The sequence below is a fragment of the Pseudophryne corroboree genome, chromosome 2, assembly GCF_028390025.1.
Source record: "Pseudophryne corroboree isolate aPseCor3 chromosome 2, aPseCor3.hap2, whole genome shotgun sequence".
Taxonomy (NCBI): Eukaryota; Metazoa; Chordata; class Amphibia; order Anura; family Myobatrachidae; genus Pseudophryne; species Pseudophryne corroboree.
The window spans coordinates 283018982-283042198 of NC_086445.1; the positions used below are offsets into that span (position 1 = coordinate 283018982).

At 45.0% G+C, this 23217-nt stretch overlaps 1 protein-coding gene and 1 pseudogene across 2 annotated transcripts in view; both read left to right on the forward strand.

The window, feature by feature from the left end:
* Positions 1-23217, forward strand: part of VWA8 (von Willebrand factor A domain containing 8) — an 875413-nt gene that overhangs the window by 121690 nt on the left and 730506 nt on the right. The window lies entirely within an intron of this gene.
* LOC135051933 (5S ribosomal RNA) lies at positions 18552-18670 on the forward strand (annotated as a pseudogene).

Below are 23217 nucleotides of genomic sequence, written 5' to 3' on the forward strand. Positions count from 1 at the left end.
TGGTGCGACTCCCCCGTGAGGATATGTCCTTCTAACACCATGTCTATCTCACCGTCGCTTCCTGCCTGAATAACCACTCGCTACGGTCATCCTCTTTTTATCTATATGATCCCCCTCGGGACGTCCCATCATGCCTCCAAAGAAGTCGAAGGGGTCTAAATCTGCTTCACAAGTGAATTTCTTTGGGTCCTCCTCCTCTGGTAACAAGACCCACGCATCCCTTCCCTCGCCGACTCCAACTCATTCATCTCAATCAACTTCATCAAAAATATGCAACACGGCTAACGCCGCACAAGTCGATATGGACTCTCTGGATGGCCCGGTCACGCTACGCTCTATCCACTCCTTGTTAGCCTCTTTCAAGTCTGATATCTCATCTGAGCTTAGATCTAATATACAAGCTCTCCGCTCTGACATCTCTGAAATCGGTGACAGGACAGACCACATTGAGCATAAGATGGAGGAGCTGGTAACATCACATAATGATTTGATCACCGCACACGACTCTCTCCTGGAGGAGGTCGCTAACATCCGAGACAAAACTACAGATTTAGAGGACCGCTCACGTAGGAATAATATAAAAATAAGAGGCATCCCTGATGATGTTTCAAATGCTGACCTGTACGGATACGCCACCGATCTTTTTCATAAATTGATACCTGATGTTCCGCTACCTGATCTCCTGATTGACAGGATCCATAGACTCCCGAAGTCTAGGCAAGCACCTGCTCAGGCCTCCCGGGACACACTTCTCAGGGTTCATTTTTTTCACATTAAGGAAAAGATCTTACGTGCAGCACTGCCCTCTTCACCTACGGCGACTTGTTTGGATTCTCTTCAACTCTTCCAGGACCTGTCTCCAGCGACTATGGCCAAAAGACGTTCATTCTCCAATATTACATCAGCCTTACGGAAAGCTGCAGTCCAATATAAGTGGGGATTCCCTACTAAGCTGATCGTACTACGTAATGGTATTACCACCATCATCACCTCACCTGAAGATGGACCTAAAATTCTGAAAAAATGGGACATCCTTCTCGATATACAACCTGCTCCCCCCGCTACATCACCGAAACGGATAGCCCAAGACTGGACATTGGCTCCGGGCTGAGAATCACCTGGGAATAACCATAAGATAGCTATTATTTAGCTTTTGTTTTTTCCCCTACAGGTTTATCTGTGGCTATATGTTCATTATATTATAGGCGATGTTCTTCGACTGATGTTCCAATGTTTTCGTTAAATCTTAGATAGAGGTAGAACTGTGCCTGTTTCAATTAGATAGCAAACGTCCACTTCTCCCTATTTTAGGATGACCTTATTTATTAATCTTATCTATTTTTGCGATTGATAATCATATGTTAAGTATGTTCTGGTTTGGAGGCGACGGTGGGTAATTTTGGCTGATATGCCACCCACCCACACCTGTCCGTCACGATACCCATGTGACGGGATCTCTAGCTCCTTTATGGATGCTATTTCTGTTTTTTTCCCCTGTTTTATTTCTTGTTCTGTTTTCTCTTCTCATATTCTTCTCTTTACTGATGCTGACTTTACTTCCTCGGTCTTAGAGGACTGTGCTGCTATGTATTATATTTTGATGCAAGTCTTACTGATGCTTTTCGATGTGTTATGTATCACCCTGTCATACCCTCCCACATGGCCACCTTTTTAAGTCTTAATGTTAAAGGGCTCAATTCACCCCAAAAGAGGCGCCTGGCTCTGAAATATTTTGCTGATCAAAAGGCGGACGTAGTGGCTATACAGGAATCCCACTTCCCACTGCACTCCCCTCCTCAGTTCTCCAATACCAATTACCCAGTCCACTATGTCTCCTGTGGGCCGTTTAAGAGGAACGGTGTCGCTATCCTTTTCCATAAATCGTGCTCTTTCCAATTGGAGGGTAAGTGGGTAGATGGCAATGGCAGATATCTGATTCTAGTGGGGAAACTGCGAACTAAATATGTTACTTTGGTCTCCATTTATGCCCCTAACTCTAATCAACCTCGGTTCCTGAAATCCTTTTTTCAAAAGCTGTATAGTGTCAAGAAAGGTGCGGTTTTCCTGATGGGTGACTTTAATATAGCTCCTGACCCTAATCTAGACAAATCTTCGAAACTAGATAAACAGTCTGCTAACACAGCCAAAGCCCTGGCCGCCTCTTTTTCACACCTACTAACCGAATTTGATTTATATGACGCCTGGAGAGTCAGGAATATCGGTGCTAGAGACTATACATTTTATTCGGCAGTGCATAGATCCTATTCTAGGATCGATTTGCTCCTGACGGATAAATGGACATTACAATCAATCCCTAACATCAAAATATTGCCGATATCGTGGTCAGACCATGCACCTTTACTGTGGACCTGGTCATACAAAACGCCTATCCCCACACCACGATCTTGGAGGTTGCGGGATTACATTTTAAATGATGAGGACGGAGTCTCTATATTACGAGAGGCCTTGTCTTCTTATTTGGACACCAATAGCCCCGCTGATACCTCTATTTCTAATCATTGGTGTGCTCTTAAGGCAGTCCTGAGGGGTGCAGCTATCCAAGCCTCAGCTCACATAGCACGCCGTGACCGGGAAGTTCAGTTGGCCTATGAGTTGGAGGTGACGACGCTAGAAACCAAACATAAACAATCCCCTGCCGACGATCTCACCCTTGCGTCTCTGACTGAAGCAAAGAGGAAATTGAACAGTCTCTACCTTTTGCACGTACAAAGAGCAGTCTCCAACCTAAATCAAAAATATTACACATTAGGTAATAGGGCGGGTAAATTACTGGCGCGGAAACTCAGAGGGAAAAACCTTATCAACAGAATTAAACACTTGACAAACCCAGATGGATCGCTGTCCCTGAACCCTAAAGATATTGCAAACCAATTTGCCTCTTATTATAGAAAACTGTACAATCTCAAACATGATCCCCTCACCCCGCAACCTTCCTTGCAGCTTATACGGTCCTTTTTAGATTCCATTAATCTACCTTCTATTTCCCCGGATGATGCCTCCACACTTTGCACTCCCTGGACTGAGAGAGAACTTCAGACTTCCCTGAAAGCCCTCAAAAAAAGACAAGGCCCCTGGGCCAGATGGGTTTATCAATCTCTTTTACATTACCTTTCAAGACTCACTCTCCCCACTCCTCCTTAATCTGTACAATGACGCTTCCTCTAACCCTTTCCCTAGAGAAATGTTGGAGGCGCAGGTGATAACGATTCTCAAACCTGGCAAGAACCCATCTCTCTGCGCAAATTATAGACCCATAGCACTTTTGAACACAGATATTAAGCTGTATGCCAAACTGCTTGCAAATAGACTGAATCCGTTGATCCCCACATTGGTCCATCAAGATCAAGTGGGTTTCACTATCGGTCGCCAAGCCCCTGACAATACCAGGAGAGTCTTTTCCCTTCTGGAGGCTCGCTCCGCGTCGCGGGAACCCTTATTACTGCTCTCTCTTGACGCGGAGAAAGCTTTTGACAGGATTCATTGGTTATACGTGTCAGAAGTTCTTACCAGGTTTGGGTTCACGGGACAATTTTTACAGAATATCCTACGTCTATATACGCACCCCTCAGCGCGCGTTTTTAGTAATGGGTTTTTATCCGATTTTTTCCCCATCACCAACGGCACCCGCCAGGGATGTCCACTGTCACCATTAATTTTCATTTTAGCAATAGAACCTCTGGCAGAGAAAATCAGGGCATCTACCCTAGTGAGCGGAGTTTACATAGGTCCCACGCAACATAAGATTTGCCTGTTTGCAGATGACGTCCTGCTGTTTGTAACTAAACCTGAATCCTCTCTCCCAGCTATCCACGATATTCTGCAGGACTACTCTAAAATCTCCTACTATAAAATGAACACGGCAAAAACTGAGGCTCTGGCATTTGACATTGAGCCGATTCCACTCCAATCCCTACAATCTATTTATCCCTATGCATGGCAGGACTCTTCCCTCCAATACCTTGGGATCAAGATCCCTTCCGGTTCTCACTCCACGGTGGATTGTAACTACCTTCCTCTCTTGGGTCACTTCAAAACACTCACCAAACAGTGGATGAACTATGAAATTTCTTGGTTGGGGCGACTTTCATCAATCAAAATGATGCTCCTCCCTAAAATTCTCTACCTGTTTAGAGCCATACCTTACTTAGTTCCGCTAGCTCTCCTTAACAAGTTCTATTCTGTCATGTCTACTTTTATTTGGAAGGGTAAAAGACCCAGGATAGCTAGAACCCGCTTGTTTAGATCCAAGGGTAGCGGGGGTCTCGCATTCCCTAACCTAGAACTCTATCAGCATGCATGTCTCCTTGATCAGTTGAAGGACTGGCTCCGGACGGAGTCCGTAAAACCCTGGGTAGATATTGAAAGACATATGTGCACTGAATTTCCTCTTCCAGATTTAATCTGGGTCAAACCTGCACATAGACCCCCCTCTACCAAACTTATGAGGAGTATAATTAATTCTCTTAAGGTCTGGGACAGATTGGTCACTAATCTGGGCGATTGCCCACTGCCCTCCACGCACCTATCCATATTGGCGATTACCAAGCTGCTCCCAGACCTTTCTCTGCGGAACTGGCGGGAGCTTGGGGTTCAGCTGGTCAAGGACTTGTATGATAAATCAGAGCTTAAAACCTTCCAACAACTACAAACCCAATACTTGATACCGTCAAAGGATTTCTATAAATACCTACGTATCCGACATTGGATTAGGGCGAACATGCCTGATCCTCTCTCCTCCCCTACTCCCCCTCCATATATCTTGAGTAACTTTTCCTCCATACACCACAAAGGTGGTATATCCCAGTGGTATGTCACGCTCCTCTCTCCGCTCAATGATGTGAAATTACATATTCAAACAAGGTGGGAATCAGAATTTAATATTCTTCTGACAGATCAGGAATGGGAAAATATTTTTATGAATATTTTTAAAATGTCTCGGTGCATCAACCATACTGAAATGATGTTCAAACTAATCCATGGCCTCTATCACACACCTGATAAACTCCATAGGATCTGGCCAGACTCCTCTAAATTTTGTTGGAGGCAATGTGGATTGGAAGGTACTTTAACACATACATTTTGGACATGCCCAGTTATTAGGCCATTGTGGACGGAAGTTTTTAGACTAATTGAAAAGGTCACAAGGGTGATCCTCCCCCACCGCCCTGAGATTGTTCTTTTACATTACTTTCCTCCCTATGTACCCTCTGAATACTCTTATGTTGTAGGCCATATTCTCATAGCCACCAGGGCCGCAATTGCTCAATATTGGAAAAGAACAGATCCACCACGCTTATCCACAATTATAACGTCAATACAGCGCAATTTCGAAATGGAAACTATGAGCATTAAATATTCCTTAGCCCCCCAATCCCCTCTATTGAAATGGCTACCATGGCTTGATTACTATTCCTCTTGCACTACCTCCCGGAATGCCCTGCCTGGTAATGTGTGAATGTTTAGTTTCTTGTTATATATGTCTCCATACGGTTTAGTTAAAAATGTACAGAAGTATGCGCAGGTTCTCTACAGTCTCCCTGAAAGACTGATGGTCAGCATCTCCTCTGTTCTGTGTTCCACTCTTTCTCTATCCCCTCTCTTTCTTATCTCCCCTGTTTTCTCTTTATTTCTAACTTTCAAGTCTTTTAACTACCATGTATTATGGTTTACAGACATGCTGTTACTGTGTTATTGGCTTTTCTGTTTTCATAACGTTGTGTATGCTCTGTATTGAAAATTTTCTCTAATAAAATTTCTTCAGATAAAAAAAAAAAAAAATGATTAGAATAATACAAAGAAGATATTTCTAATCTATTCTTTGTATGTTTCATGTACTTTATATAGTAAAACTCTGCCTCTCCTCACCGCGCGTCACTGGTGTGTGTAGCATTAACCTTTTTTAAAAAACAACTTTGTATTAAATTCAAAGCATATCAGCAAAATTTAAATACATACAATACAGGTATACAGCAAGTGTACACGTTGCAAGTAAATTAAACAGTACAACATTAATGTGTAAAGAACGTACAGTGAAAGTTTATCTAGATAGAGTGCCAAGCAATGTAAATCAGAGCTGGCAGAACATTTACAAAATACCATAAGGAAAATGAGTGAGCTAAAATCAAGTGAAAAACACTCAGTTAGACATTGATACACAAAGAAAGTTTAGGGTGGGGAACGGAAGTTAGAATAGGGAAGAGGGAGGGGAGGGGTTTAGCCGTCCTGTCCTGCAGTATATGCATTAAGTGATTTGAATAACAATATTGTATGGGGAGGATACGATTATACAGTAGCTAACGGGGGTTCAGCCTCAAAATATATCATCCAGGGAGTCCAAATTTTGATGAAATGACCAGGGGTGTCATGTAATATCGCTCTAGTCTGTAAGTATACCTTTATAAATATAGTTGCTGTATATCTGTAATGGGCAGGCTATAATGATGCTGCACTATATACACCAGTACTGGCACGTGTAAGCTCACCAGTCCCGCACAGCTCTCGGCCAGTCTAGGGGGTATGGGACACCAGCAACTTGTCTTGTGTGAGGTGTGGGAGGGGGGAGCACAGGACCCATCTCTCCGTCGGCGCACAGTATATATAATGCAGCTGAGCTGGTTATCTGTCTCCTCCTCACCCGCATCATCTGCAGCCCCTGCACCTCCTCCACCCGGTCACGCACTGCTCAACAGACTGATTCAACTTCTGCACTGGACAGTAAGAGGCCACACGTGTCCCCGATGCCTCCGCTCTGGGGGTTGCGGGACCATCTCATGGTAACTGCTTCCGTTTCCTGGTTACTGCTGCAACTTGTTGCCAATTCTCGGGATGGCAAATAACCTGGGGTTGCCCCATAGTATATGGAGGAGGGGGTGCAGAGTATGGGTATATGGCTGGAGTAGTGTATGGAGGAGGGGGTGCCCTGTATATAGGGGCACTATGGAGCAGTATGGGGGTGCAGTGTATATAGGGGCAGTATATGGTGGGGGATGCAGTGCGCATAGGGAGTGTGTGTGTGTGTGTCACACAGAGGTGACTATATTGAAAAAATCTGTACCTCTCTATCCACTGTCCCTATCTGCCCCTACCAGTCCCTATCTAATCCAGCCCCCCCACCCTCCCCCCCCATGCCCAATCTACCCCTACCCCCTCTTTCTCCCCAGTCCCTATATGGCCCACTCCCCCTGCCCTCTCTCTCCCCCCAGTCCCTATCTGCCCCTACCCCACTCTCCACCCCCCAGTCCCTGTCTGCCCCTACTCCCACTCTCTCTCCCCAGCCTCCGCATGCAGCAAGTTTGAAACAGATCAGTATTTTCTCCTGCAGGGTCCACAGGGTATCCAAAGGATACATTAAGATATGGAGGAGGGACAGCGGATTTGCACCAAACGGTCAAAGCTTTTTGACCTCCCAGCATGCAACGGGCCCATCCATATATCCCGCCTCCTGGCTCAGGCAAATCAGTTTTTTATTTGGTGCGGCAGATGCCGGACCATGGTCAGAGGGCTGCTGGTTTTTTAGCAGCCATAAGCTTTCTCATTTTATTTTTATAGTCCTACTATTTTTTCTGAGGGTTCTTTCTAAAAAGCGTCTTATACGTACCTTAGAAAGAGTTGCTCCAACAACTCCCCGCCGAGTCACGACTATGCTGTCCCACGATTACAGTGCTGTTTCGACGGGCGTCTGTGTCGGATATACTGGCAGGTCCAGCAGGCTGTGGGCGTAGCACGGGGAGAAGGTAAGGCATCGGTTCCGTTTAGAGAGGGAACGCGGACACAGCCGCACTGTTTTGGAAGGAGACTACCAAACAGTTGCTGATGCGGCTGCCACCTAGAGTGCACCAGCGTTGCGCCTTAGGGATCATAGGCTCCAGGGGTAGTATGAGGCCACGATCCCTATGGTTGATGTCAGCAGTGGGTATCAGACGCTTCCCTGGTCGCCCCTCCCCCCGGTTCATGACCAGTTTCCTCCGAGTCTCCCGCCATGAACTGTTTTCCTGCTTCCGTCTGAGACGCTGTGTACTACTGGGACCCAGTCGCAGCATAGGCGGCTGTGTGGCTGGTGCGTCAGTGTTCACTTGGGCATCTGTGTTCACTATAGGTTCACGGAGCGATTGTGTACACTAGTAGCGTCTGGATCCACTCTGCGTTCGCAAACGTATTGTCCGGTCCTGGAATTGGGGTGAGTCTCCCTGTATCCCACTCTACTGAGCGGGTAATACAGCACTAAGTCTCTATCTACCTTTGAGTATGAATAGTTAGATAAAGTGCCTGATGCATATGAGTCTGATAACTAGTGCAGTGGTTTTCTTTTGCTGTGCAACTGAATACGTTTAAACTCCTATATAAGGTAATGCAGTAATATGTTTCTCCTACATACTTGAAATGTATTTGTAGTTGATTATGTGCTCATATTGCTTATTATACTAATGTATAACCTGTGACTGACTGCTAGTGTGATTGCTAAGTTTACTATAAATTCTGTCAGTTTTTCAGTGTATTCTGATCCTCAATGCTGGTGCAAAGCAGGGTAGGGTCGGATTGTATGTCACTTTAACAAATTTTAAAATGATTACAGTCACAAATTGTGTAATAACACTGTAAAGGTGTGTGATTTATTTTTCTATTTCGTCCTAGAGGATGTTGGGCCGCTCAAAGAACCATGGGGTATAGACGGGATCCGCAGGAGACATGGGCACTTTAAGACTTTCAAAAGGGGCGTGACCTGGCTCCTCCCTCTATATCCCCCACCAGACTCAGTTTTAGAAATGTGCCCGGACGAGACACAGGGCACTAGGAGGAGCTCCTAGAGTTTCTCTGAAAGACTTAATGTTAGGTTTTTTATTTTGGGGAGATATGCTGGCTACAGACTCCCTGCTTCGTGGGCAAGAGGGGAGAGCAGTCTAGACCCACTTCTGATGAGTGCAAACAGAAAAAGAAACCAAAAGTAGTTGCTTGGTTGGGCGCACAAGTGAATTTCATATTAATTTTAATTTATTTAAAACTTAGCTTTTATTGCTTTACCTTCTAAAATGCCCCCTTTATATGGGGATTACACAGCAAAACATAGAGGTTAAAATTATTACATACAAACATAAACGTGAAAAGAGAAAATATAGATGTGAAAAGATTTAAAAGGCGGTATTTCCACTATTACTCTAGCAAGGTGTAGGGATAGGATTACTTATGTAGCACCTGAGTGCCTAGAATATATTGAATAGCAAAGTCCCCTGATATAGTAAGACTTTGATCATGCAAAGGACCAATGGTAGCAATTCAGGGAATTGTTCTCTATATTGCATATAATGATATTACATGTTTGGAATAAACGTTGTATTTATGGACGCCATATGTTGACAGGTTCAAATGTGTCTATCACAATAAATTGCTGCTGTAAAAGTGATGTGTGTTTGTCTGTGTATTCACATGTGTAATAAGTCTTTAATATTCATTGCTTTAGTATATTGCACACATTCATCTTATGTTCTATATCACCAATATTTAGTGAGATGGACAGGGGTAGATATATTTATGATGAAAGTTATTTTATTCAGGAGAAGTTCACATGGTTATCATACTACCCTGCATTGATATAAGTAACAGACTAATCAGTCTCACGGTTACCAGTGTCTCTAAATACACTATAGCTCTCACTAAGATGCTGTGGCAGCCTATATTTCATGTACTATAAAGCAGGAAGATATTCATTACATTGATTTCTATCTCAGACTCCACCTGTGGTTAGATATATTGTATCAGAGTGTGAGAGCCAGTGCGAGGCTCGTTAAAGCTATACAGCGAAACGTGCACGTCGGCGTTTCGGCGGCCTACCACACTCATAATTTAGCAATGGTGTAGACTTAATTAGAAAGATATTTATAATAGACCTCCACCGGCACCCTCGTACACTGAGGTTATTAGAATCAAATTCAAGTGTCAGTGTTGGTCGCTAGGAAGCACATAGAGTGTACATAACCTATTTAGTTAGCATTGTGTCCAATTGACTAACGTGCCGTTGTCGTTAGCAACAGTACAGTGTGGTCGCCAGCAGGTTTCCAGCTAATGTGTTAGACTCAGTACGCAATTTGTCACTACAACACTAATATCTCAGCAACATTGCTCTGTTAAGTCGACCAATAGTACATATATGTGAATGTTTTGTTCCGGTACTAGTGACTGGGTGTAGATCTGCCAGCCCTTGTGTATAAATCAGTGACACGTAAAGGAAGGGAACTGGCTAACATATCCTGATACATTGCATTCAAGCATAGTTGTAACTTAAAGAAAGAATACTATAGTGGCTAATACTTATCCTGTGTCACAAGACAGTAAACACAGGTTGCTACAATATTCTAATGTTACAAGTCAGGGATACGCAAACAAGGGAACTGGCTCTCACACTCTGATACAATATATCTAACCACAGGTGGAGTCTGAGATAGAAATCAATGTAATGAATATCTTCCTGCTTTATAGTACATGAAATATAGGCTGCCACAGCATCTTAGTGAGAGCAATAGTGTATTTAGAGACACTGGTAACCGTGAGACTGATTAGTCTGTTACTTATATCAATGCAGGGTAGTATGATAACCATGTGAACTTCTCCTGAATAAAATAACTTTCATCATAAAGATATCTACCCCTGTCCATCTCACTAAATATTGGTGATATAGAACATAAGATGAATGTGTACAATATACTAAAGCAATGAATATTAAAGACTTATTACACATGTGAATACACAGACAAACACACATCACTTTTACAGCAGCAATTTATTGTGATAGCCACATTTGAACCTGTCAACATATGGCGTCCATAAATACAACGTTTATTCCAAACCTGTAATATCATTATATGCAATATAGAGAACAATTCCCTGAATTGCTACCATTGGTCCTTTGCATGATCAAAGTCTTACTATATCAGGGGACTTTGCTATTCAATATATTCTAGACACTCAGGTGCTACATAAGTAATCCTATCCCTACACCTTGCTAGAGTAATAGTGGAAATACCGCCTTTTAAATCTTTTCACATCTATATTTTCTCTTTTCACGTTTATGTTTGTATGTAATAATTTTAACCTCTATGTTTTGCTGTGTAATCCCCATATAAAGGGGGCATTTTAGAAGGTAAAGCAATAAAAGCTAAGTTTTAAATAAATTAAAATTAATATGAAATTCACTTGTGCGCCCAACCAAGCAACTACTTTTGGTTTCTTTTTCTGTTTGCATTAAATTTAAGTTGCATATGGGCTGCACCCCCACACTATTATCTCTATTATTAGAGTGAGATACTCCAATGGGGTTCAACTAGTCAATACAATTTAACTGATTGTATAGTGTGCAGATACATTCCTCCTTCTTTTCAGAACCACTTCTGATGAGTACCAGGGCTCTGCTGCTGCTGACAGGATGCCTTCAGCTCCTGAGGGGAGACGAACGCCGGGCTCTCCTGGATGCTCCCTCCCACAGCTTGCCGTCCCCCCTCTTCAAGCCAGAAGTCAGAAGACAGGTGAGTATAAGAAGAAAGAAGACTTCTCTTCATCTTTCAAGACGGCATTGTAAAGGTACCGCACAGCGGCTATGCACAGTGCGCGCCATGCTCCCGCTGAGTACACACCACTGGGTGCCCCCAGCGCCCTGGGGAGCATATATTACCTCATATATAAGGCTGGCATAATCCTACAGTGCCCTGGCACTGCCCGCTAACCCCCGCCGGCATATAATTAAATAATAAAAGCGGGAAGAAGCGCGCCATGTTGGGGTCGGAGCTTCTTCCTCACTGCTCACTGGCGCCATTTCCTCCTCCACAAACTGAAGTCGCTGGTCCTTCCTCTCCGCAGCAAGTACCAGGGGGCTAAAAAGACATAGAGGGGGCATATTTATTTATGTAAAACAAGCGCAGACAGCTCTGGGACATCTTTGGTGTTCACAGACCTGCTTATTTGGCGCTGTGGTGTGAGCTGGCTATTTCCCTTTGTGTTCCCTCACTGCTTGGTGTGTGTGCTGTTTCTCCGGTGTCGACATGTCGCAGGCTGATTACGCCTCTCCGGGGGACGATTTGTTGGGGACACCAAATGTTTTGGGAGTGGCCATGTCGGCACCGTCGACTGTAGATTGGTTAAATACTTTGAATGCTTTGCATGCTAGTGTCACATCATTAAATCAAAAGTTTGATTAGTCTGTGTCTCAATCCCAGGTGTGGAAGAGAACAGTAGAGGACGCTTTATTACAGTTGCAAGACCCTGCAGGGTCACACAAACGTAGTTTTGACCAATTAGTTGACACAGGTACCGACACGGACTCTGATGCCGATGTCGATATGCTGATTCCAGATTAGATCCAAGATTACAATAAAAAGTTTTAGAGCAAATTACTTAGCCTGCGCTGTGAGAATGTAGTCCTTATTAGTCTCCTCACACCTCCATCTCCATAACACTCAGTTTCACCATAGGGAGAATAAAACAAAGGTAATAATAGTGAAGTTTGTTTTAATACAGTGTGGGAAAATAAACAAATATTTAAAACATGGCAATTTTCACAGTAAAAGTCAATTAAAACACCAATCCACTCCTGGTGATAAGTGAGTGCAGAGAAATTACCGGAAATAAACGGAACCGTGGCCAAACAGTTCCAAACAGTGCATGGATAATTTGATGGAAACTGGCATCAGTCCAATCAGAATACCACCCTGGTTACCGGCTTCAGACTTCACATTCCTTATACACCTGGAGGCTCCCGACGCGTTTCCACCCCTGCCTGGGGTCTTTTTCAAGGTATCCTGGTGATAAGATTGGCTAAGAGTGTTCAGTATATGATTGTAGCTGTTAAAGATATCTTGAATATTAATGAGGACCCTATTACACCTGAAACCAGGGTCCTGATTTACAAGGAGACGGTTACTTTTCCTCCTTGTTTTGAACTGAACGTTCTCTTTGATAGCATTAGAAATAACCCTGATAAAAAGTTTCAGATTCCTAAAAGAATCAACGTGGCATACCCTTTTCCCGAGTCGGATAGGGACCCATGGGAGAATCCCCCCACTGTAGACAAAGCCCTGGCGCGTTTGTCAAAACAGGTAGCCCTCCCTGCAGCTCAGTCGATGACTCTTAAGGAGCCGGCGGACCGTAAGCAGGAGGCTAACCTGAAGGCTATTTTCACTACTACAGGGACGTTGCTCAGGCCTCTTATTGCGTCCGCGTGGGTCAGTAGTGCTATTGAAAAGTGGGCAGACACTTTATCTTCTGATTGGGAGAATCTAGATAGAGATTCCATCCAGGTGACGCTGGGTTATATGAGAGATGCAGCTGCATACTTGAAAGAGGCTGTACGTGACGCTGGCCTCCTTAGTGCTAAGGCGAATGCTATGTCCATTGCGGCTAGACGTGCGCTTTGGACTCATCAGTGGAATGCTGACGCTGATTCCAAAAGGAATATGGAATCCCTTCCCTTCAAAGGGGGAGAACTTTTCGGTGAAGGCCTTGCTGATTTAGTGTCAGCAGCTACCGCGGGTAAATCTACCTTCTTACCCTCGGTTCCTACGCAGCAAAAGAAACAGCCAAATTATCAAATGCATTCCTTTCGGACCAACAAGTATAGAAGGGGCCGAGGCAACTTCTTTCTGGCTACCAGAGGTAGAGGTAGAGGAAAAAGGGCACCCGCCTCCTCGGGTGTCCAGGAGCAGAGGTCCTCCCCGGCTCCTCCTAAACCCACCGCATGACGCCGGGTCCCCATTACAGGGACCCGCTCAGGTGGGGGCACGTCTCAGGTTTTTCAGTCAGGTCTGGGTTCGCTCGGGTCTAGACCCTTGGGTGTTGAAGATTGTATCCCAGGGGTACACACTGGAGTTTCAAGACGTGCCCCCTCGCCGGTTTTTCAAATCAGCCTTGCCAGCTTCGCTGCAGGAAAGGGAACTAGTCTGCGGTGCAGTACAAAAATTGTGTCTAAATCAGGTTGTGGTCCCGGTACCCCTAGATCAGCAGGGCAGGGCTTTTATTCAAGCCTGTTCGTGGTGCCGAAGCTGGACAGTTCGGTGAGACCTATTCTCAACCTGAAATCTCTCAACTTATTCCTAGAGAAATTCAAATTCAAGATGGAGTCTCTCAGAGCGGTGATCTCCAGTCTGGAGGAAGGAGAGTTCATGGTCTCCTTGGACATAAAGGACGCTTACCTTCATTTCCCCATTTATCCTCCTCACCAAAGATTCCTGAGGTTTGATATCCAGGATACGCACTACCAGTTTCAGACGTTGCCGTTTGGTCTGTCCACGGCTCCGAGGATTTTTACCAAAGTAATGGTAGAAATGATGGTTCTCCTGCGCAGGCAAGGAGTTACAATTATCCCGTACTTGGACGATCTCCTGATAAAGGCGAAGTCCAAAGACAAGTTGTTACAGGACATTGCACTGTCCATGTCAGTTCTGCAACAGCAGGGCTGGCTCCTGAACTTACAAAAGTCACAGTTGATCCCGACAACCCGTTTGGCGTTTTTGGGCATGATTCTGGACACGGTCCAGTTGAAGGTTTTTCTCCCTGTGGAGAAAGCTCTGGAAATTCAGAGTTTGGTAAAACTCTTATTGAAACTGAAAACGGTTTCCATTCATCAATGCATTCAATTGCTGGGAAAGATGGTGGCAGCATACGAGGCCCTCATATTCGGGAGGTTCCATGCCAGAGTGTTTCAGTGGGATCTGTTGGACAAGTGGTCCGGATCCCACCTGCATATGCACCGGAAGATAATTCTATCTCCCAACACCAGGGTCTCCCTCCTGTGGTGGCTCAACAGCTCTCACCTCCTTGCAGGACGTCGGTTCGGGATCCAGGACTGGATCTTAGTGACCACGGATGCAAGTCTCCGAGGTTGGGGGGCAGTCACTCTGGGGGTGACCTTCCAGGGAGGATGGTCAAGTCCAGAAACTCATCTTCACATCAACGTTCTGGAACTGAGGGCCATTTACAACGGCCTTCTACAAGCAGAACATCTTCTTCGAGACCTGCCGGTTCTGATTCAATCGGACAATGTCACGGCAGTAGCTTACATAAACCACCAAGGCGACACAAGAAGCAGAGCGGCAATGGCAGAAGCCACAAAGATTCTTCGCTGGGCGGAGAGGCATACAAGTGCTCTGTCGGCAATATTCATTCCGGGAGTGGACAGCTGGGAAGCGGACTTCCTCAGCAGACACGACCTAAATCCAGGAGAGTGGAGCCTCCGTCCGGAGGTCTTCACGCTGCTGACAAAGCGATGGGGGTTCCCCATATAGACATGATGGCGTCTCGCCTCAACAAGAAACTTCCAAGGTATTGCTCTTGGTCCAGGGACCCTCAGGCGGACGCGGTGGATGCACTGACAACACCCTGGGTGTTCCCTTCAGTGTATGTGTTCCCTCCGGTTCCTCTCATCCCAAAGGTGCTGAGGCTTCTAAAAAGGACAAGCATTCCGGCGATCCTTGTGGTCCCGGACTGGCCAAGGAGAACTTGGTACCCGGATCTTCTGCCGTTACTGGTCGACGATCCCTGGCCTCTTCCTCTGCGCGAGGACCTGCTGCGGCAGGGGCCGTTCGTCTATCAAGACTTACAGCGGCTACGTTTGACGGTATGGCGGTTGAACGCCAGATTTTAGCCCAAAAGGGTATTCCCAGTGAAGTAATACCTACTCTTATCCTAGCCAGGAAGGGTGTGACGTCGAAGCACTATCACCGTATTTGGAGGAAATATATTTCCTGGTGCGAGTCCAAGAAAGCTCATGTGGAGAAATTTGACCTTGGCCGTTTTCTCCATTTTCTACAAAATGGTGTGGATGAGGGCCTTAAATTGGGCTCCATTAAAGTACAGATTTCTGCTTTGTCCATTTTCTTTCAGAAACAACTGGCCTCACTTCCTGAGGTGCAGACCTTTGTGAAAGGGGTGTTGCATATCCAACCTCCTTTTGTGCCCCCTGTGGCACCTTGGGACCTTAACGTGGTGTTATCATTCCTTCAGTCACATTGGTTTGAACCTTTACGTAAAGTGGAGTTGAAATTCCTCACTTGGAAGGTTGTCATTTTATTGGCATTGGCATCCGCTAGGCGGGTGTCGGAGTTCCATGAAGATCGTGCTGAGTTAAGAACTCGGCAACAATTTCTGCCAAAGGTGGTTTCCTCTTTTCATATTAACCAACCTATTGTGGTGCCAGTGGCTACTGGCGCTTTGGCTGCGGATAAGTCTCTGGATGTGGTCAGAGCCTTGAAAATCTATGTAGCCAGAACGGCTCCATTGCGGAAAACAGAGTCTCTGTTTATTTTCTACGCTCCCAATAAGATTGGATGTCCTGCTTCCAAGAAGACCATTGCACGCTGGATTTGTCAAACAATTCAGCAGGCTCATTCCGCGGCAGGCTTGCCGTTACCGAAATCGGTGAATGCCCATTCCACTAGGAAGGTGGGCTCCTCCTGGGCGGCTGCCCGGGGTGTCTCGGCATTGCAACTTTGCCGAGCTGCTACTTGGTCGGGGTCAAACACATTTGCTAAGTTTTACAAGTGTGATACCTTGGCCGATGAAGACCTTAGTTTTGGTCTATCGGTGCTGCAGAGTCATCCGCACTCTCCCGCCCGTTTTTAAAGCTTTGGTATTATCCCCATGGTTCTTTGAGCGGCCCAACATCCTCTAGGATGAAATAGAAAATAGGATTTTGAATACCTACCGGTAATTCCTTTTCTATGAGTCCGTAGAGGATGTTGGGCGCCCGTCCCAGTGCGTACTGTATCTGCAGTGTAGTTCTGGTTAAAACACAGTTGGTGTTATGGTTTTTTCAGCTTCTTGCTGAATCTTGTTCATGTCCGTTGACATGTGTTCAGTTATCTGCCATGTTGTACGGCATGCTTATGGCGTGAGCTGGTGTTGTGCTCACCTTTGTTGTTAAATCCTTTCCTCGAAATGTCCGTCTCGCCGGGCACAGTTCCAAACTGAGTCAGGTGGGGGCTATAGAGGGAGGAGCCAGGTCACGCCCCTTATGAAAGTCTTAAAGTGCCCATGTCTCCTGCGGATCCCGTCTATACCCCATGGTTCTTTGAGCGGCCCAACATCCTCTACGGACTCATAGAAAAAGATTTACCGGTAGGTATTCAAAATCCTATTATCATGTCTAAGAGCAACAAGGGTAAGGAAAATACACTTTCCACAGCAGCAACAACAGCACTCATTTCATGTTGTCTTGTAGAGCTATGTTAACCTGTCAGGACTGGTTCAATGGGATTATGTGCAAAATGGTTTAGTTGTCTCCAAAGCCTCATAAGTAACCAAGGCAGGCGCAGGTTCTGGTTTAACTTTCATGGGCTACTTTGCACAGACATTATCCAATGTACAGTAGCTGAGCAGATAATGCCAGCTCCTATACCAGCGATAGGTTATCCTATTAATCTTTACATGCAAATTTCATTCTGAGGATATCCACCTAGGGAATGGCAGCCTCTTAATAAAGGCAGGCTGAAAAGCCGGTGGTAAGTAAATCACATAGACATGATACACATCTTCACAGTCTAAACATGTTTAGCTGTGGACTCATTGCACTTTGGAAGGTCTCAGCTCAGTGGACATTACCTGAGTTAATTAGTGCTATATAAGCTATTCTATCCTCAGAAGCAGCAGAGCCTATGTTAGAAACCTAAGGCAGCTGTGTTTAAACGTCCCAAAACAGCTGATGGAAATTATGTTGAGTTACGGCCAGTAGGAAGTTAGAATTACAGGAAGTGGAATTCCAATTATCCTCGTCCAGCTGGGGACTGTTTCAGAAAGAAGGGTGGCTCCCAAAGTAGATTAGCAGATCTTAGAATGGTGCGAAAATCTACATTATTTTAGTTTTTTCAACATAAATAAATTATGTCACGGATAGGAGACTCGATGGTTTTCTAAGACTATTTTTTCTTTTTGTTTGGGACAATCAGTAGACCAGCCTTGACTTTAGCTCAGATAGCGTAAGCAGTGGCAGCCTGGGCTGATGCATTGAAAGGGAATCTTTCAATGGCATCTAGAAAGCAAAAATTCCATATTGCATATCAAACAGACAGCGATAAGCGGACCTGGATAGAGGTACGATTGCCTCTCAGACAGCAGCAGCTTGCAGAGCGGGTTGGCTCTGTACATGGTAAGCTGACTCAGAATCCAGGAAGGTTCTGGAGTCTTATTTTTGTTACTAGAAATATTATTTTTGGTTAAGAATTAACAGTATTTGACATCAGATTCCAAGAAAGTTAAGTTTCTTTTCACAGAAAAATTCAAGCCTAGTTTCCAGCTTTCTGGTCCTTTCTTAATCAAGGGAAAGCAGAATTAAAGGGTAAAAGGCAAACAGTCCCAATACAACAAGTCTGGTAGGAGTAAAAGGTATTGAGCTACCAGAGGACCGGTTTTCGAATCTGAAGATAAGCCATCAACCTGGTGGTGAGGGCCGCCATCTGGGGCGACCCAGAGTGCGAGGCTGATTTCTTCAGTTTGCACAGAGCTGGCAGCAGTCTACTATAGATGTCTGGGTGCAAAAAGCGGTATCTCATGGTATGATCTACAGCCACACCACACTGGACATGCCCAATCTTATCTGATCTTGGAAACTAAGCAGTGATGGTCCTGGTTAGTACTTGGAAGGTAAACCACCTGGTAATACCAAGTGCTGTAGGTGTTTTCAGGAAACACCCTCATTAAATATTGTAACAGCTCGTCTTCAGTGGAACGGAAGTCTAGGGCTTTGTAAGAGGCAGTTCAGGTGCTTTAGTCAGGAGTGATAATCAGTTCCTCCTGCACAATGAGGACAAGGTTTGATTCCAACCTGAAGCCAAATGGGTCATTCCGGCCCATACTCAATATCAAAGCACTGAACGAGTACTTTTGGGTGCCTCAGGTTTCATATGGAGACTTTATGTTCCATTATTTCTGCCATAGAGCAGGAGGATTTAGGGCATTCTGGAATATTCAGGATGCCTATCCACATGTGATATTTGAGAGAAAGCGCTATGTGAACTATATATATGTGTATAAAAAGCGGTACCTGTAAAAAAGATTTAATGATTAGTAAACAATGTTTACACTCTTTTGAGTGAAGGTATTGAAGAGTAGCCAGCAACACTTGTTTTTATTTGTCCTGGTTCGCCAGTATTTTTCCTACCTGTCCCTGCACTTAGTTGTTCCGGAGCCGCTGAGAGCACTGCAGCTCTGATCTTCTTTCCTGTGTGGCAGCTGGCGTGGCTGGCGGCGCTCTGAGTCCCGCTGCGTCCAGCGGACTGTGAGCTAATGTGATGTTGTTTCCGGCTCCAAGCGCAGCTAGTGTTAACTGCTCGTGTTGCGGCCGATGTTGTGGCCGTGCAGTGGGCTTTCTACTTTAGGGTATAAGTTCTCCATCGCGTTTCATGCAATTAGGATGCACTTTTTCGGCCACAACACTCACAGCCCGCTGGACGCAGCGGGACTCGGAGCGCCGCCACCCACACCAGCCGCCGCACAGGAAAGAAGATCAGAGCTGCAGTCCTCTCAGCGGCTCCGGAACAACTAAGTGCAGGGACAGGTAGGAAAAATACTGGCGAACCAGGACAAATAAAAACAAGTGTTGCTGGCTACTCCTCAATACCTTTACTCAAAAGAGTGTAAACATTGTTTACTAATCATTAAATCTTTTTTACCGGTACCGCTTTTTATACACATATATATAGTTCACATAGCGCTTTCTCTCAAATATCACAAGTACCATCCTTTAAGAAAGCAGCTTTTTCATTAATTAAGCGCAGTAATTAATTTTATTTAGATGCCTATCAGACATGTTACTATAGCACTGTTCCATCAGCGCTATGTTGCTACCCTCCAGCCTCTATTTCAGGCTCTGCCATTTTGGCTGACCACAGCTCCCAGAGTATTCACCAAAATGATGGTAGTGATGGCATCATATCTCTGTTAGCAGGAGATAAGTATTTTATGAAGACCCATACCTTGACGACTCAATAATCCTGGCACAGTCTCAGGAATTGTTCACTGTCATCTGTAACAGACAACAGCTTGTTACAGAGATATGGTTTCCTCATAAGTCGTTTCTGACTCCATCACATCGGATGACTCATTTGAGGGCTGTGTTCTAATTGGGTATTCAGAGAGTAATTTACCTCTGAACAAAATATCCAAAAATCACTTCAGGATTCAGGAGTGGCTACACAGTCAATCGGTATACATTTACGCGGTTATGCGTGTGATGGGTTTGATGGTGTAGACATTGGACATGATGGAGTATACTTAGTTCCATTAGATACATCTGCAATGTCTGATCATTTCCTAGTAGAAAGGTTTTTCATCAGACAATAAAAGTGCATATTATGGTCTTCCTCTGGAAGTTAGGAGGTCAGTAGCTTGATGGTTATTGGACATCCTATCCTGGTCAAAGGAAGGCTCCTTTGGATATCAGATGGCAACTCTGACAGTGGATGCCAGTCTGTGGGGCTGGGGTGAAGTGTCAGGAAGGAGTTGCCTCCAGGGGCAGTGGCCAAGGAAGAAATGTTGCCTGCCAATAAATATATTGGAACCTCTGGCCATATATATGGCATTTATTCAGGCAAAGAATAGATTCAATCTGTTTGGACATGCAATGGCAGTGGCGTACCTCAGCCATCAGGGATGATCTCGCAGCCAAAACATAATGGAAAGGTAAGTCACACTATAAGGTGGACAGAACTTTGTTATCCAGCCTTGTCCGCAGTACTCATTCCGGCTGTCCTAAACTGGAAAGCAGATTTTCTCAGTCAACTTGCCATTCAGGTAAACGTATGGATACTCCTAGGTCTTAAAAACTCTGGTGGATAATGAGAGTTACTGGAGATACAGCTCATGCCATCCTGTCAGAACAACAAAGGTTTCGCATACGAGTCAAGAACAAATCCCAGAGCGATCTTGTGGATGACTTGTCAACTTTCGCCTGGTTCATGTGTTTCCACCAATTGCCTTGTGATACAGGGTGATATGAAAGGTAAGACAAGGGAAGGGTGCTGTAATACTAATAGCTCCAGCTTGGTCCAGAAGACACTGATACACAGATCTGCAGAGGATGTCGATGAATGCTCCATTCCCACTACTTCAACAGCCAGATCTACCGTTTCAGGGTCCTCGTTATCACAAACACTTGGATGTACTATCTTTGACAAAATTACTCTCGAGACCTCCATCCTGAAGGCAAGAGATCTCTCAAAACAGGTAATTATGCTCAGAGCAAGAAAAATTCCTCAGCTCGCATTTATCACCAAATATGGCAAGCCTATATTCAATGGTGTAGGGATCAAAAATTTGACCCTTGGTTTTTCAGAGTTTCCAGAGTCTTAGCATTCCTTCAGGCAGGAATGCATAAAGGTTTATGGCTGACTTCCATGAGAGTACAAGTGTCAGTATTGACTGTATGGTTCAAAAAGGAAAATTGTTAACCTACAGGACGTGCACACTTTTTTTCCAGGGAATGCGACACATTCAACCTCCTTTTGTTCTTCCTACAGTTCCTTGGGGTTTATGTTAGTCCTAAAGGCCCTTCAGGTTGTCCCAGTTGAACCACTTGAAAGATTGGATCTTAAATGGTTGACAGCTAAAGTTCTTTTTCTACTGACTTTTGCTTCAGTTAGAAGAATTTCAGCTTTAGGGGCATTGTTATGTCATCCTCCATTTCTGAATTTTTTATCCATATAGAGCAGTTCTTCAAACCAAATCTGGGTATCTTCCTAAGGTGGTTTCTAAATTCCATCTTAATGAAGAAATTGTAGTCTTGCTCTTCTAGGGGCCGGACCTTGCTGCGGGAGATGCAGCGTTGGATGTAGTCCGTGCCTTAAAGATTTACGTGGATCACACCAGTGCCATTGGAAAGATAGATGCTCTCTTTGTTCTCTATGAATTTCACAAGAGAGGATGGCCTGTGAATAAGCAGACACTGGTGAAGTGGCTTCAGGTGAAAATTTTAGAAGCATATTCTCGAGCTGATCTCCCTGTTTCTGGCTAATGTCTCTGCTCAGTTCTACTTGTAAGGTAGGCCATTATGGGCAGCACAGTGTGCTGTTTTAGCAGAATATATATGTTAGGTAGACACATGTTCTCCATTTACACATTCATTAGACATTATGCCTTAATACCTTTGCCTCTCAGGACGTTGAATTCGGGCGAAGGATTCTCCTGTCTAATCAGGAGGGTCCCCACCACGAAATTCCCAATGTATCCTGTGGATACCCTGTGGACCCTGCAGGAGACATATATGTTATGGTAATAACTTACTGTTGATAACAGTAGTTCTCCTAAGTCCACAGGTTCTACAGGGATCCCACCCTGACGCACCTGATTTGAGGATCCTTTTACTTACTAACCTCTTCCATCTTGTACGAAAGGGTGTGCATGTGTGTTCTTCTCGCCAGATTAGGGCTCTACATGATGCTCCTGCCTTGAGCTTTAGAAAACAACTGATTTGCCTGAGCCAGGAGGCGGGATATATGGACGGGTCCGTTGCATGCTGGGAGGCCGAAAAGCTTTGACCGTTTGGTGCAAATCCGCTGTCGCTCCACCATATCCCAATGTATCCTGTGGAACCTGTGGATTTAGGAGAAATACTGTTATCAACGGTAAGTTCTTACCAGAACGTATATATTAATATTAGCAGCAGCAGAGTAGGAGGCTGTAACATCTCCCTGCTATGGGGGTCATTCTGAGTTGATCGCTTGCTAGCTACTTTTAGCAGCTGTGCAAACGCATAGTCACCGCCCACGGGGGGAGTGTATTTTCGATTTGCAAGTGTGCAAACGTGTGTGCAGCCGAGCTGGACAAAAACGTTTTTTGCAGTTTATGAGTAGCACTGGACTTACTCAGCCCTTGCGATCAATTCAGCCTGTTTGGTCCTGGAATTGACGTCAGACACCTGCCCTGCAAACGCTTGGACACGCCTGCGTTTTTCCAAACATTCCCTGAAAACGGTGAGTTGCCACCCATAAACGCCCTCTTCCTGTCAATATCCTTGCGATCGGCTGTGCGAATGGATTCTTCATTAAATCTATCGCCCAGCAATGATCCGCTTTGTACCCGTACGGTGCGCCTGCGCATTGAGGTGCATGCGTAGTAGTAACCTATTCGCTGCGAAAAACGACAGCGAGCGATCAACTCGGAATGACCCCCTATGTCGGCTTCCAGCACACAAAGGAATCATTTGTTCCGTGTGGCGGCCCCTAGTGG